Source organism: Aegilops tauschii, chromosome 7 (genome assembly GCF_002575655.3).
Source record: "Aegilops tauschii subsp. strangulata cultivar AL8/78 chromosome 7, Aet v6.0, whole genome shotgun sequence".
Taxonomy (NCBI): Eukaryota; Viridiplantae; Streptophyta; class Magnoliopsida; order Poales; family Poaceae; genus Aegilops; species Aegilops tauschii.
Genome location: NC_053041.3, coordinates 427,152,505 through 427,166,306, shown reverse-complemented (window position 1 = coordinate 427,166,306; position 13,802 = coordinate 427,152,505).

The following is a 13,802-nucleotide window of genomic DNA, read 5'->3' as shown; positions in this document are numbered from 1 at the left end:
AGGGCCTAGAAGATCGCGGGTTCCGGAGCAGCTGGGACCTCATCAACCACACCAGGCGCCGACACTTCCGGAGCCAGCGGGGCCATGGGGGCTGATTCCACGCGGCGATGTTCCTCTTGGCCCCGCGAGGATGACCGGGCTGGGGAGATGCGGGCTCTTGTGCCTCCTTTCTCTGCGGAGGGAGGCACGGCCGCCGCATCCTCCTTCCTCTTCTTCGCCGAAGATGTCGGCCTGATCAACCAAGGGCGAGCATCAGGAAATGACGAGTACAAACAAGGACAAGGCAAAGCTTAAGACACTTACTGATCCACCGCAACATACTTCCGCTTGGGGAGCTTGAAGCCTGGCAGCATCGGAACCTGAGGAGCAGGTGTTCAGATTTTGGCGCCGCCAGGCGGTGCGGAGGCAGAGCTGAAGCTAGCCCCAGGAGGTGTCAGGACGGAGGCGGCATCGCAAGGCACCAGCGACGACCTACCCCTCGTCAGGATGAGGGGCTACTCCCTCTCCCCTTGGCGGGCGTCGGCCTCGGCATCATCAGGAAGGGCGCGGAGGATCTCGGCCTTGCTCAGAGGGGAAGTCTCCCCCGCCTCTTCCAGAGTCTTCTCCGAGTCCACCTCCTCTTCCCCCTCCCCGCGGGACTCGTCACAGGACACCTCCACCAGTTTTGGTGCCGCGGGGGCTCCCGGGAGCGCCGGCGGCACCAGCCCACGCGCGTCAAAGGTCAGCCTGGAGGTGACGAATTCCTCCCGGTCCCTGTGTTGGAACAAGGGGGCGAAGGCGCTTGGTGGGTACTCCTGGTTGTCCCCAACTATGAGGCGCAGAACAGCGACCAATTCATCGTCAGGCAGGGCCCCCGGCCTCAGGCGGGTCTTGTTTCCCTCTTCTTCAAGCTCCCACAGGGGGCGTGCACGCGCCTAGAGCGGGGCTACTCGCAGCGTCAAGAACTCCCTCAGGAGCATGACCCCCGTCACCTTGGCCGCCCTCGCGTTGCCCGGCTTCAAGTCGATCACCATCTGCCCCAACACTAACGATGCCCGCTCATCGGCAAGCTCCGCCTTGGGCCACCCCCCGTTGGAAGAGGGTGCCACCATAGGCAACACCAGACGCGGATCGGCGCGCTTGGCATCCATCATGACACATTTGGATCGAATGTTGTCGGCCCTCTTCCTGGTGCTCGAGATCGAGTTGGCCTTGCCGGACGCGACGAAGTTAGCGCATCCGGAGATGTGACCCTCGCTGACACGGAGGGAGAAGAAATGGCGCAGGAGCACCACGGACGACATCACGCCTAGGTAAACCTCACGGTAGTAGGCGAAGATGGACAGGAGGAGCACAGAGTTGGGATGGAGATGCAACGCCTGCAGCCCGTAGTGGTCGAGGACTTCATAAAGGAAATAAGAGAAGGGAGGAACCAACCCGACGGCGACACTGCTCGAGAAGAAGGGGAAGAAGGTGCTTTCCTCGGGCTCCGGCATGTCGGAGGCAAGCCGGAGCTCGGTCTCCCCCCACTCATTGCTCTCCCCCGCCGTCAGCAGGCGCACGGAGGCGAGGCTCTTCTCCGTGATGGTGGGCGCCTCAAGGGCCGGCTCATACCAAGCCGGTGCTGAGGAAGTCTTGACCTTGCGCAGCGCCATGGATCGCAGATGCAGGATGAGATTGGAGCGGATCTGGAGGTAGCGGTGGCGAAGAGCAAGAAAGGGGATCTGGAGCGAGGCGAGGAAGAAGCAATGAAGGCAAGTACTGCCTGAGCCAGCCTTTTGTCAGGTCAAGCAGTTTCCGAGGCAGCGTGGGGAAGCGGAGACGCCCACGTCCAATCAACTGCCACGCGTCAACCGAGGCCACAAGCTTTTGGGGCCCGTGGTGCTCCGTACTTGACCCTTGGCTTCACCGCGAAGCCAAGCCCGAGTGCACCTTGGGCCCGGGGGCTACTGTCGGCGTTCTGGGAATGGGGGTCCACAGACTTGCCTCCCTGCGGCCCACGGCGTGGCTAAGCCAGCAGGCCGTGCGGCCCATCTTCATCAACAAAGCATCCAAGACCCTCGCGAGTGGCCAAGCCTCGCGAGGCGAACGATGCAAGACCTCCTCAGGAGTGGCCTAGTCAGGCAGGCTCACGAGGAGCGGAGATATCAAGGCGGGGCAAACCTCACGAGGCTCTCGTGACGTGAGGCATGACGATCGGCGCCAGGCGGGCGCCAGCGCGCGCTGCGTCCTTGTTTCCTCTTTGGTGCTAAGGAGGCCAGCGTAGGCGAAGAGTACCGAGGCATCAGGCAAAGGTTGCTATATCGGTGCAACGAGACCAAGACCAGGAGGACGGCAAGATGGAGGTCATCGTGGAGCCCAAGACGGCGTCGCCACCAGAGCCTTTCGCAGGCGAAGACCACTTTTGTCAGGATAGCTTGTACTAGCTGTCCCCCTTTAAATTTGCCCGCCGTTGTTGGCTCCCTTCCCGCTCGATATTTGGGAAGAGGACCAGGGCCTATATAAGTAGAGCTAGCCACCACAATAGGGGGAGAGAGTTCTGATCCACCAGTTCACCGAGCACAAGAACACCTCAACCTCAGGAGGCTGTTCTTCCCTCTGTACTGTTCATCATCAGCCCAAGAGGCAATCCACCACCACCACACTGGAGTAGGGTATTACACCACAACGGTGGCCCGAACCAATATGAATCTCGTGTATTTCTGTGTTGCGAGTTCGTTGAGTTCGTCCGCGAGATCTTAGCGAGCTAGGGCGTAGATCGGTAGGAGGGAAAGACTTCACGCGCACCCCAGTGTTCGAACCTTAAGGGTTTGCCGGAACCCCACATCCGACAGAAGCACTCAGTTTGAGGCTTAGGTCCAGACTTGGGCTTCCTCCCGGGAGCGGCAACTTGCTTGCGATTCTTCTTGAAGTTCCCCTTCTTACCTTTGCCCTTTTTCTTGAAACTAGTGGTCTTGTTAACCATCAACACTTGATGCTCCTTCTTGATTTCTACCTCCGTAGTCTTAAGCATTGCGAAGAGCTCGGGAATTGTCTTTTCCATCCCTTGCATATTATAGTTCATCACGAAACCTTTATAGCTTGGTGGCAGTGATTGAAGAACTCTGTCAATGACACTATCATCTGGAAGATTAACTCCCAGCTGAGTCAAGTGGTTATGATACCCAGACATTTTGAGTATATGTTCACTGACAGAACTGTTCTCCTCCATCTTGCATCTATAGAACTTGTTGGAGACTTCATATCTCTCGACTCGGGCATTTTCTTGAAATATTAACTTCAACTCCTGGAACATCTCATATGCTCCATGACGTTCAAAATGTCTTTGAAGTCCCGACTCTAAGCCGTAAAGCACGGCACATTGAACTATCAAGTAGTCATCAGTTTTAGCTTGCCAGACGTTCATAACGTCCAGAGTTGCTCCTACAGCGGGCCTTGCACCTAGCGGCGCTTCAAGGACATAATTCTTCTGTGCAGCAATGAGGATAATCCTCAAGTTACGGACCCAGTCCTTGTAGCTGCTACCATCATCTTTCAATTTAGCTTTCTCTAGGAATGCATTAAAATTCAAGGGAATGGTAGCACGGGCCGTTGATCTACAAAAACATAGATATGCAAAAACTATCAGGACTAAGTTCATGATAAATTTAAGTTCAATTAATCATATTACTAAAGAACTCCCACTTAGATATACATCCCTCTAGTCATCTAAATGATCACGTGATCCATATCAACTAAACCATGTCCGATCATCACGTGAGATGGAGTAGTTTTCAGTGGTGAACATCTCTATGTTGATCATATCTACTATATGATTCATGTTCGACCTTTCGGTCTCAGTGTTCCGAGGCCATGTCTGTACATGCTAGGCTCGTCAAGTTTAACCCAAGTATTTTGCACGTGCAAAACTGTCTTGCACCCGTTGTATGTGAACGTGGAGCTTATCACACCCGATCATCACGTGGTGTCTCGGCACGATGAACTGTCGCAACGGTGCATACTCAGGGAGAACACTTATACCTTGAAATTTAGTGAGGGATCATCTTATAATGCTACCGCCGTACTAAGCAAAATAAGACGCATAAAAGATAAACATGACATGCAATCAAAATATGTGACATGATATGGCCATCATCATCTTGTGCCTTTGATCTCCATCTCCAAAGCACAGTCATGATCTCCATTGTCACTGGCTTGACACCTTGATCTCCATTGTAGCGTCATTGTCGTCTCGCCAACTATTGCTTCTACAACTATCGCTACCGCATAGTGATAAAGTAAAGCAATTACATGGAGATTGCATTTCATACAATAAAGCGACAACCATAAGGATCATGCCAGTTGCCGATAACTTTTACAAAACATGATCATCTCATACAAGAACATATATCACATCATGTCTTGACCATATCACATCACAACATGCCCTGCAAAAACAAGTTAGACGTCCTCTACTTTGTTGTTACAAGTTTTACGTGGCTGCTACGGGCTTCTAGCAAGAACCGTTCTTACCTACGCATCAAAACCACAACGATTTTTGTCAAGTGTGTTGTTTTAACCTTCAACAAGGACCGGCCGTAGTCAAATTCGATTCAACTAAAGTTGGAGAAACAGACACCCGCCAGCCACCTTTCTGCAAAACAAGTTGCATGTCTGTCGGTGGAACCGGTCTCATGAACGTGGTCATGTAAGGTTGGTCTGGGCCGCTTCATCCAACAATACCACCGAATCAAAATAAGACGTTGATGGTAAGCAGTATGAATATGATCGCCCACAACTCTTTGTGTTCTACTCGTGCATATCATCTACGCATAGACATGGCTCGGACGCCACTGTTGGGGAACGTAGCATACAAATTCAGAACAATTCCTATGATCACGCAAGATCTATCTAGGAGATGCATAGCAACGAGAGGGGGAGAGTGTGTCCACGTACCCTCATAGACCAAAAGCGGAAGCGTTAGTTTTACACGGTTGATGTAGTCAAATGTCTTCGCGATCCAACCGATCAAGTACCGAACGTACTGCACCTCCGAGTTCAGCACACGTTCAGCTCGATGACATCCTCCAACTCTTGATCCAGCAGAGGGTCGAGGGAGAGTTTCGTCAGCACGACGGCGTGGTGAGGGTGATGGTGATATGATCCACGCAGGGCTTCGCCTAAGCACTACGACGCTATGACCGGAGGAGTAAACTGTGGAGGGGGCACCGCACATGGCTAAGAGAACAATTGATGTGCTATGGGGTGCCCCCGTGCCCCCGTATATAAAGGAGGAGGGGAGGAGGCCGCCGGCCTAGGGGCGCGCCATGGTGGGGGGAAACCCACCAGGACTCCTAGTTTATATATGGGAGGGGGGCGCGGCCACCCCTTGTGGGCTGCCTCCCCTCTCCCTTATGGCCCATGTAGGCCCATTACTTTCCCCGGGGAGTTCCGGTAACCTCCCGGTACTCCGAAAAATACCTGAAACGATTCGTAACCCTTCCGGTGTCCGAATATCATCGTCAAATATATCAATCTTGACCTCTCAGCTATTTCGGGACTCCTCGTCATTTCCGTGATCTCATGCAGGACTCCGAACAATCTTCGGTCACCAAAAACACATAACTCATAATACAAATCGTCATCGAACGTTAAGCGTGCGGACCCTACGGGTTCAAGAACTATGTAGACATGACCGAGACACATCTCCGGTCAATAACCAACAGCGGAACCTGGATGCTCATATTGGTTCCTACATATTCTACGAAGATCTTTATCGGTTAAACCGCAATGACAACATACGTTATTTCCTTTGTAATCGGTATGTTACTTGCCCGAGATTCGATCATCGGTATCCTCATACCTAGTTCAATCTCGTTACCGGCAAGTCTCTTTACTCGTTCCGTAATGCATCATCCTGTAACTAACTCATTAGTCACATTGCTTGCAAGGCTTATCACGATGTGCATTACCGAGAGGGCCCAGAGATACCTCTCCGATACTCGGAGTGACAAATCCTAATCTCGATCTATGCCAACCCAACAAATACCTTTGGAGACACCTGTAGAGCATCTTTATAATCACCCAGTTACGTTGTGACATTTGATAGGACACAAGGAGTTCCTCCTGTATTCGGGAGTTGCATAATCTCATAGTCAGAGGAATATGTATAAGTCATGAAGAAAGCAATAGCAATAAAACTTAACGATCATTATGCTAAGCTAATGGATGGGTCTTGTCCATCACATCATTCTTCTAATGATGTAATCTCGTTCATCAAATGACAACACATGTCTATCGTCAGGAAATTTAACCATCTTTGATTAACGAGCTAGTCAAGTAGAGGCATACTAGGGACACTTTGTTTTGTCTATGTATTCACACATGTATCAAGTTTCCGGTTAATACAATTCTAGCATGAATAATAAACATTTATCATGATATAAGGAAATATAAATAACAACTTTATTATTGCCTCTAGGGCATATTTCCTATAGAACTAAAATAGGAAATTTATGAAAGTGAAAAGAAAGTGCGGTTATTAAAAGAGAGCACGAGAAGTGGTTACCTCCCTAGGCTTACGTCTAAGAAAGGGTTAGAAACGTTTACCATTATGGTGCATATGACTTCTCTTTTAATAGACATGGACCTTGCCTCAATGAATTTCCTTGTTGTAATCCGGTGGCTGCCCTCCAATAGAACCCGCTGAAAATGAACTAAAAAGAAAAACAAAATATTTTTGTTCTTTTGTGGTTTTTCATTTTTTTTATAGCATAGAGGATTAGCAACACATGTGATAAAAGGTATGCCTCATAATGATCGGTCCATTAACCTAAGCACCTTGCTTAAGTCAACATACTATGTCTAGAAGTCTTAAAGTACTCCTAGATTTTGATGAAGTGTGAGTGAGACAAAATATAGACACAAGTGTGCAGCTCCTAAGTGCCTAATTAAAAAGGGAGATCTTCACTTAAGGTGAGAAACTCGATACCAAGCAACTTTTATTTAAGCGAGGTTCGTAATTGAAAACTTTACTGGGGTACTTGTTGTTGGAATTCGTCATGATGAAGAAACCAAGCGGCTTGTGTGAGTCTTTTATACGGTTGGCACCATACCATACACGTTACCACATAAGGTCCAAGCCCCTACGAAAATAACACACAAATAAAAACATTGATTCGGTATACGAAGACCCAACCGGCAAAAAGAAATAAATAAAAACATAATTTCTACAGAGAATTATTGGCTACAAGGTTTCAGAGGTAATAGCCATTAATCATAAAGCAAGTGGTTGGCTAGAAAACACCTCACCGACCTCAGATGTTGAAAAAGAATTAATTGGAGATGTTATTGCCCACATACAGGCGCTCAAATGACCAGTTACATTCGTATGGTACGCCGTTATTCGCTCTGTGGAGACGCTCGTTGTGAACGCCAGGTGAAATGACCGCTCGTACGAGCGCGAGCGCTCGTACGATAGGCCATCTTTTGCTCTGATCGTCTTCTTTTTGTTGGAGGTATGCCCTAGAGGCAATCATGTATGATGATACTTCCCATGTGTTTATGGATAAAGATAGTCCTTGGACATTATCAATGATGTGTATTAGCAAGTACATGACTTGTTTGTGGGACTATATATTGTATAATCACTGTCCTCAAAGGTCCATAGTCAAAAGGGCTGTGTGGACGCACAGCCGACTAGACTAGCATATGACACGGTGGATGGCTCAGTCTCACTAGCCATGAAGGATTGGATGCTAACCAGATAATATGGACTCGGAACGATCTGGTCGGATTCGATGTAGTCGGATCCGAGTTGAGATAAGGTCCGAGTTGGACAGACCCGACTATGAGACGCGGCGATATGTCATCTATGAGTCTCTAGTACAACATACATTCTACTCCCTCCGTTCCAAATTACTCGTCGTGGTTTTAGTTCAAATTTTGAACTAAAACCACGACGAGTAATTTGGAACGGAGGTTGTACCTAAGACCCGAGCTGGCGCATGCACTCGGGATGGTGACAGAACTGCTTTGGGCCAACCAAGCGCTACTCCATGACTGGGTAGTTATAAAGGTAGTTTTTGGGCTTGTCCAGACCCATGCTGCAAGACATGGCCGAGCAAGATGGGATTTGCCCCTCCAATCAGGAGAGATATACTCTCGGCCCCTCGTGTGATCTGACCAAGATAAGAATGGCCGTGCGACAAGGATTATAAGATAATCTGGTATGTGGGTGGGCATCACTGGAACGAGAAAGAAGCCGGGCTAGCACAAGGATGACAGACTCGCCTTGAGCCCGACAACATATATCGTGTGGAAAAGGGGACATAAGTGTGATGTACAGGTTCGCCTGACCAGCTTCATCAGACACTTGGAGACGACACGCTTTGCTAGAGGCCGCTATCGACTAGCCGGGCCGGATGTGATCTGACTCACGACCAAGTGAACGAGAACCTAAGGGGTCGTGCGCTTAAGGGAAGGAACCTGAGAGGCCGGATTTGACTCCACGAGTCACGTGTGATCCTACTTGGACTCGGATCCAGGCCGAACAAACTTTGGGCTTTAGGATCAGTGTGAGGCCCAAGTGTTGAGGCCGCGACGGATGCCTATATAAAGTGGAGGTGCAGCACACTCATCCGTCGGTAGGTTTTGCATGTGTTGCAACTAGCCACCTCCACTCGCGGCCGATTATGTGATCGGACCTAGCAGTCCGCCACACGACGTTCCTCCTGCACGCGCGGATACCGTTACAGGTGGTGCACTTGCGCCGCTCCGGCGAACCAGTACGAGGGATCCAACGACCAGATGTTCGAGGGAGATCGGACAAGGAGGAGACGACTCCAGAGACGCGCTGCCCCAACTCTTCTTCCACTGCACGACACTACGCGTCTAGTGGTAATGATCCGTGATCCATCTCTCATAGCATGTTCCTGGATGTTCTGCGTATAGGAATTTTTAATTTGCAGTCGAGCACCCTACCGTAGATCCCAACAGTGGTATTAGAGCCTCTTCTATAGGATTTGAATTCAGATCGGGTGCATATTTGATATGTGGAGGCGGCAGATGAGATCTGTTGTCGTTTATGAGATCGGCTGTGTGCATGATTGATGAGATCAACTGCATATGAGGATCGATGAGGCTATGTTTTCTAATGATCGGAGTCGATGAGTAGTGACACAACCTACCCTTACCAGTCGGTATCCGCCATCAGGGTTAACAGTAAAACATACATCCAAATCGGATTCGCAACGATCGATGAGATCAGTCAGATCGGAAAATTCGGCGTGATCGGAGTATGGATGGGACCACCGTGTGCGTAGCGCCTTGTATTTCGTACACGATCACAAACCGGTAGAATGTGATTCTATGCGTAACTTTGTTTTGCAGGTTTGATGTGAATAGTATGGCTCGTGTGTATGTGATGCATGTGTGTAAATTATACATGGCCTGCGTGTCATGATTTGTCAGCCGACAGGAGCCAAAGTGCTGTCATTATAATGTATAACTACCTGCGTGTTGACTTGTGATTCTCTATAAAATTCATTACTAGTTGTAGTAGTTGGAGGATAGAGATCAAGTTCGAGGCTTTGGTGTCCCGGCGTGATGAACAAGATGGAGTTCCTAGATGGTCATCAGAGTCGGAGCCGACCTGGAAGAACGTCCATGATTGATATTGGGGTGCTTCTTGTTTCTATGCATGTTAAAATGGTAGAAAGATCCCTCGTCAATATCAAGAAAGTTTGCCATTCGCGATGTTGCACCTTCGCACGACAAGTACGTCTAGTAGTGGACTCATAAAATTGGGGTGCTACAAGGTGTCCTTGAACTGAAGGGTTGATGTCGGACACAGACATGCACTGCATCAGGTTAACTTGACAAGGCTATCAAAATGTTTTGGGCCTTGTGGTAAACAAGGTTGGGGGCCGAGGCATAAGATACCTGCCCGACCAACAGGAGTCGTATAGAGATACGATTAGCAAGGAGTTGCTTACCAGATAGGTGTGTTGGCTAGTAGTGATGCTAAAGCTCACTACTCGCATGAGCTGGTCAGATCCTGAATCACTGAGAGTTTGCAGAGGGGTGCCGACTTCAGTGGGAGTATTTCTGTTTAGGCTTGAATTACTCTACATAAACACATTACTTAGTGATTGCATATTTTCTGTTGTAGATCAATGGCACCACCTGCTCAACCCAACTTTGCATTGAAATCAATTCTGGAAAAGGATAAACTGAATGGAACAAATTTACCACCTAGTATAGAAATCTGAGAATTGTTCTCAAGCACAATAAAAAGGAACATGTTCTAGAGGATCCACTTCTAAAGGAGCCAGCCTATAATGCTAATGCCACAACAAGGAATGCCTACCAGAAACTCGTTGATGAATCAAACGAGATCAACTTCCTCATGCTGGCTTGTATGGAGCCCGATTTGTAGCGGCATTTTGAAGATTTTGGGGCTTTCGATATGATCGAGAGTCTCAAGAGCATGTTTTAGGTGTAGGCTAGGACCGGAAAGTTCATCGTCTGGCGATCCTTGATGGATTGCAAGCTGAAGGAAGGTGATCCACTAAGCCCGCATGTGATCAAGATGATCGGGTATGTGCGGGCTTTGTATCGGTTAGGCTTCCCGCTCTTGGATGAGCTGGCTACAGATGCAGTTCTGGGTTCTCTTCCGGCTAGCTATGGGACGTTCATCTCGAACTATCATATGCACAACATGGATAAGAAGCTCACTGAATTTCATGGGATGCTTAAGGTGGCAGGGCAAGATATTAAGGAAGGCACGCATCAAGTGTTGATGGTGCAGAACTCAGCTAAGTTCAAGAAGAGTTGGTTCAAGAAGAAGGCTAAGGAAAAGGGCACGGAGATGGTAACCTCCGCCGCTGCGCCGAAGTCTGTATCGAAATCAAATACCATTTGCTACCATTGCAAGGAAACTAGTCACTGGAAGAGGAACTGTAGCAAGTGGCTTGTTGAGCATGGCAAGAAGGCCAAAAATGCTTCTTCAGGCAAAGGTACACTTGTTACATATGTTAGACATTTACCTTGCCGACATACCTAGTAGCTCTTGGGTATTTGATACCGGATTGGTTATTCATATTTGTAGCTAGATGCAGGGGCTGGTCAGAACTAGGCATGTGGCACAAGGGGAGAGTGACATTAGGGTCGGCAATAAAGCAAGAGTTGTTAAGTTGGAGGTCATCATGATGCAGCTCTAGCTTCCTTCTGGATTCATTTTGGAATTGAATAATTGTTATTACATTCCTGCATTTAGTCGAAACATTATTTCTGCCTCATGCTTGATGAGTAAGGGTTATGAATTCAATTTAAAGGACAATGGTTGTTTGTTTTATTTGAATGGAATGTTCCACGGCTATGCACCCATTGTTGATGGGTTTTTTATATTAAATCTGGAACATGAACTAGTCTATAACGTGAATGTTGATACGTCTCCGTCGTATCTACTTTTCCAAACACTTTTGCCCTTGTTTTGGACTCTAACTTGCATGATTTGAATGGAACTAACCCGGACTGACGTTGTTTTTAGAAGACTTTCCATGGTGTTATTTATGTGCAGAAACAAAAGTTCTCGGAATGACCTGAAACTCCACGGAACATATTTTTGGAAAATATCAAAAATACTGGAAGAAGAATCCACGTCAGGGGGCCCACACCCTGTCCACGAGGGTGGGGGGCACGCCTGCCCCCCTGGGCGTGCCCCCTGCCTCGTGGGCCCCCTAACGCTCCACCGACCTCAACTCCAACTCCATATATTCACTTTCGGGAAGAAAAAAATCAGAGAGAAGGATTCATCACGTTTTACGATACGGAGCCGCCGCCAAGCCCTAAAACCTCTCGGGAGGGCTGATCTGGAGTCCGTTCGGGGCTCCGGAGAGGGGGATTCGTCGCCGCCGTCATCATCAACCATCCTCCATCACCAATTTCATGATGCTCACCGCCGTGCGTGAGTAATTCCATCATAGGCTTGCTAGACGGTGATGGGTTGGATGAGATCTATCATGTAATCGAGTTAGTTTTGTTAGGGTTTGATCCCTAGTATCCACTATGTTCTGAGATTGATGTTGCTATGACTTTGCTATGCTTAATGCTTGTCACTAGGGCCCGAGTGCCATGATTTCATCTGAACCTATTATGTTTTCATGAATATATGTGAGTTCTTCATCCTATCTTGCAAGTCTATAGTCACCTACTATGTGTTATGATCCGGCAACCCCGAAGTGACAATAATTGGGACCACTCCCGGTGATGACCATAGTTTGAGGAGTTCCTGTATTCACTATGTGATAATGCTTTGTTCCGGTACTCTATTAAAAGGAGGCCTTAATATCCCTTAGTTTCCATTAGGACCCCACTACCACGGGAGGGTAGGACAAAAAATGTCATGCAAGTTCTTTTCCATAAGCACGTATGACTATATTCGGAATACATGCCTACATTACATTGATGAATTGGAGCTAGTTTTGTGTCACCCTATGTTGTGATTGTTACATGATGAACCACATCCGTCATAATTATCCATCACCGATCCAACGCCTACGAGATTTTCACATATTGTTCTCCGCTTATTTACTTTTCCGTTGCTACTGTTACAATCACTACAAAACACCAAAAATATTACTTTTGCTACTGTTACTTTTTTTACCGTTACCACTACTATCATACTACTTTGCTACTAAATACTTTGCTGCAGATATTAAGTTATCCAGGTGTGGTTGAATTGACAACTCAACTGCTAATACTAGAGAATATTCTTTGGCTCCTATTGAGGATATAGACCTTAGAGTCACCCGCCAGGAGGGGCCGGGTTACTCATATGGTCATTACCAGAAGCCCGGCACCAAGCTTAAAGACGGTGGGCCAAAGATGGGCTTAAGACCCGGATATGGCTTAAGGCCCGTAGTTGCAATCATTATTATGGTAGAACTTGTAGTGTAAGGCAAGAATAGTTGAGAGTCCGAGCTGGACACTTTTATGAGCCGGCCGGGACTCTGAGAGCTGCAGGGCGTCAGCCTCCCTATATAAAGGGACGACCCGGCAGCAGTTTGAGGGCGACAACAATCTCATCGAGAGCCGGGCATAGCAGTTTAGCTCCCTGGTTATCGAAACCCTAATCAATACCACATCAAACTGGACGTAGGCTTTTACCTTCACTGTAAGGGGCCGAACCAGTATAAACCCTCGTGTTCCTTGTCCCGCATTAACCCCTTCAAGCTTCCTAGCTGCGATGGCTCCACGACTAAGTCCTAACTCAAGGACATCTGCCGTGACAATTCCACGACAATTGGCGCCCACCGTGGGGCCAGCGCACGGTGGATTTGAGTTCTTGAAGGGCAGCTTCGAAGGGCTCAAGGGATACGCTGTGGGCCGGATGACCAAGAGTCGTTGCGGCAAGCTCTACATCGACGATGCAAACTGGGGCCCCGATGCCGGCTCAATTGAGTACGGGTACCGGGTCCCCTTCGGCGGGATTCATGTTTTCATTGGCAAGATTGGTGAGCCGGGCCCTGAGCCGGGTCTCTGCGCCGATCTCGTCGAGACGGCTCAGCGTGCGCGACCCGCCCGGGCCCGGCCTGCCGTAAGGCGCGCTTTTGTGGGATGTATCCATGGAGGGCCCTCTGATCCATCTGGGTCCGGTGATGAGTCGGCCGCCGGCTCTGACGGCGAGTCGGCCACCGATGAGTCAAACTCGTTGTATCAACTTCAAGATGGTAGGCTCATGGGTTGTTCCGATGGTGACAGTATTCCGGACCCGTTTGAGCCGCCAAGTCAGGTTGGAGTCTTTATGGCTGGCGCGCAGCCTGTTCAGAACCCCGCCGCCG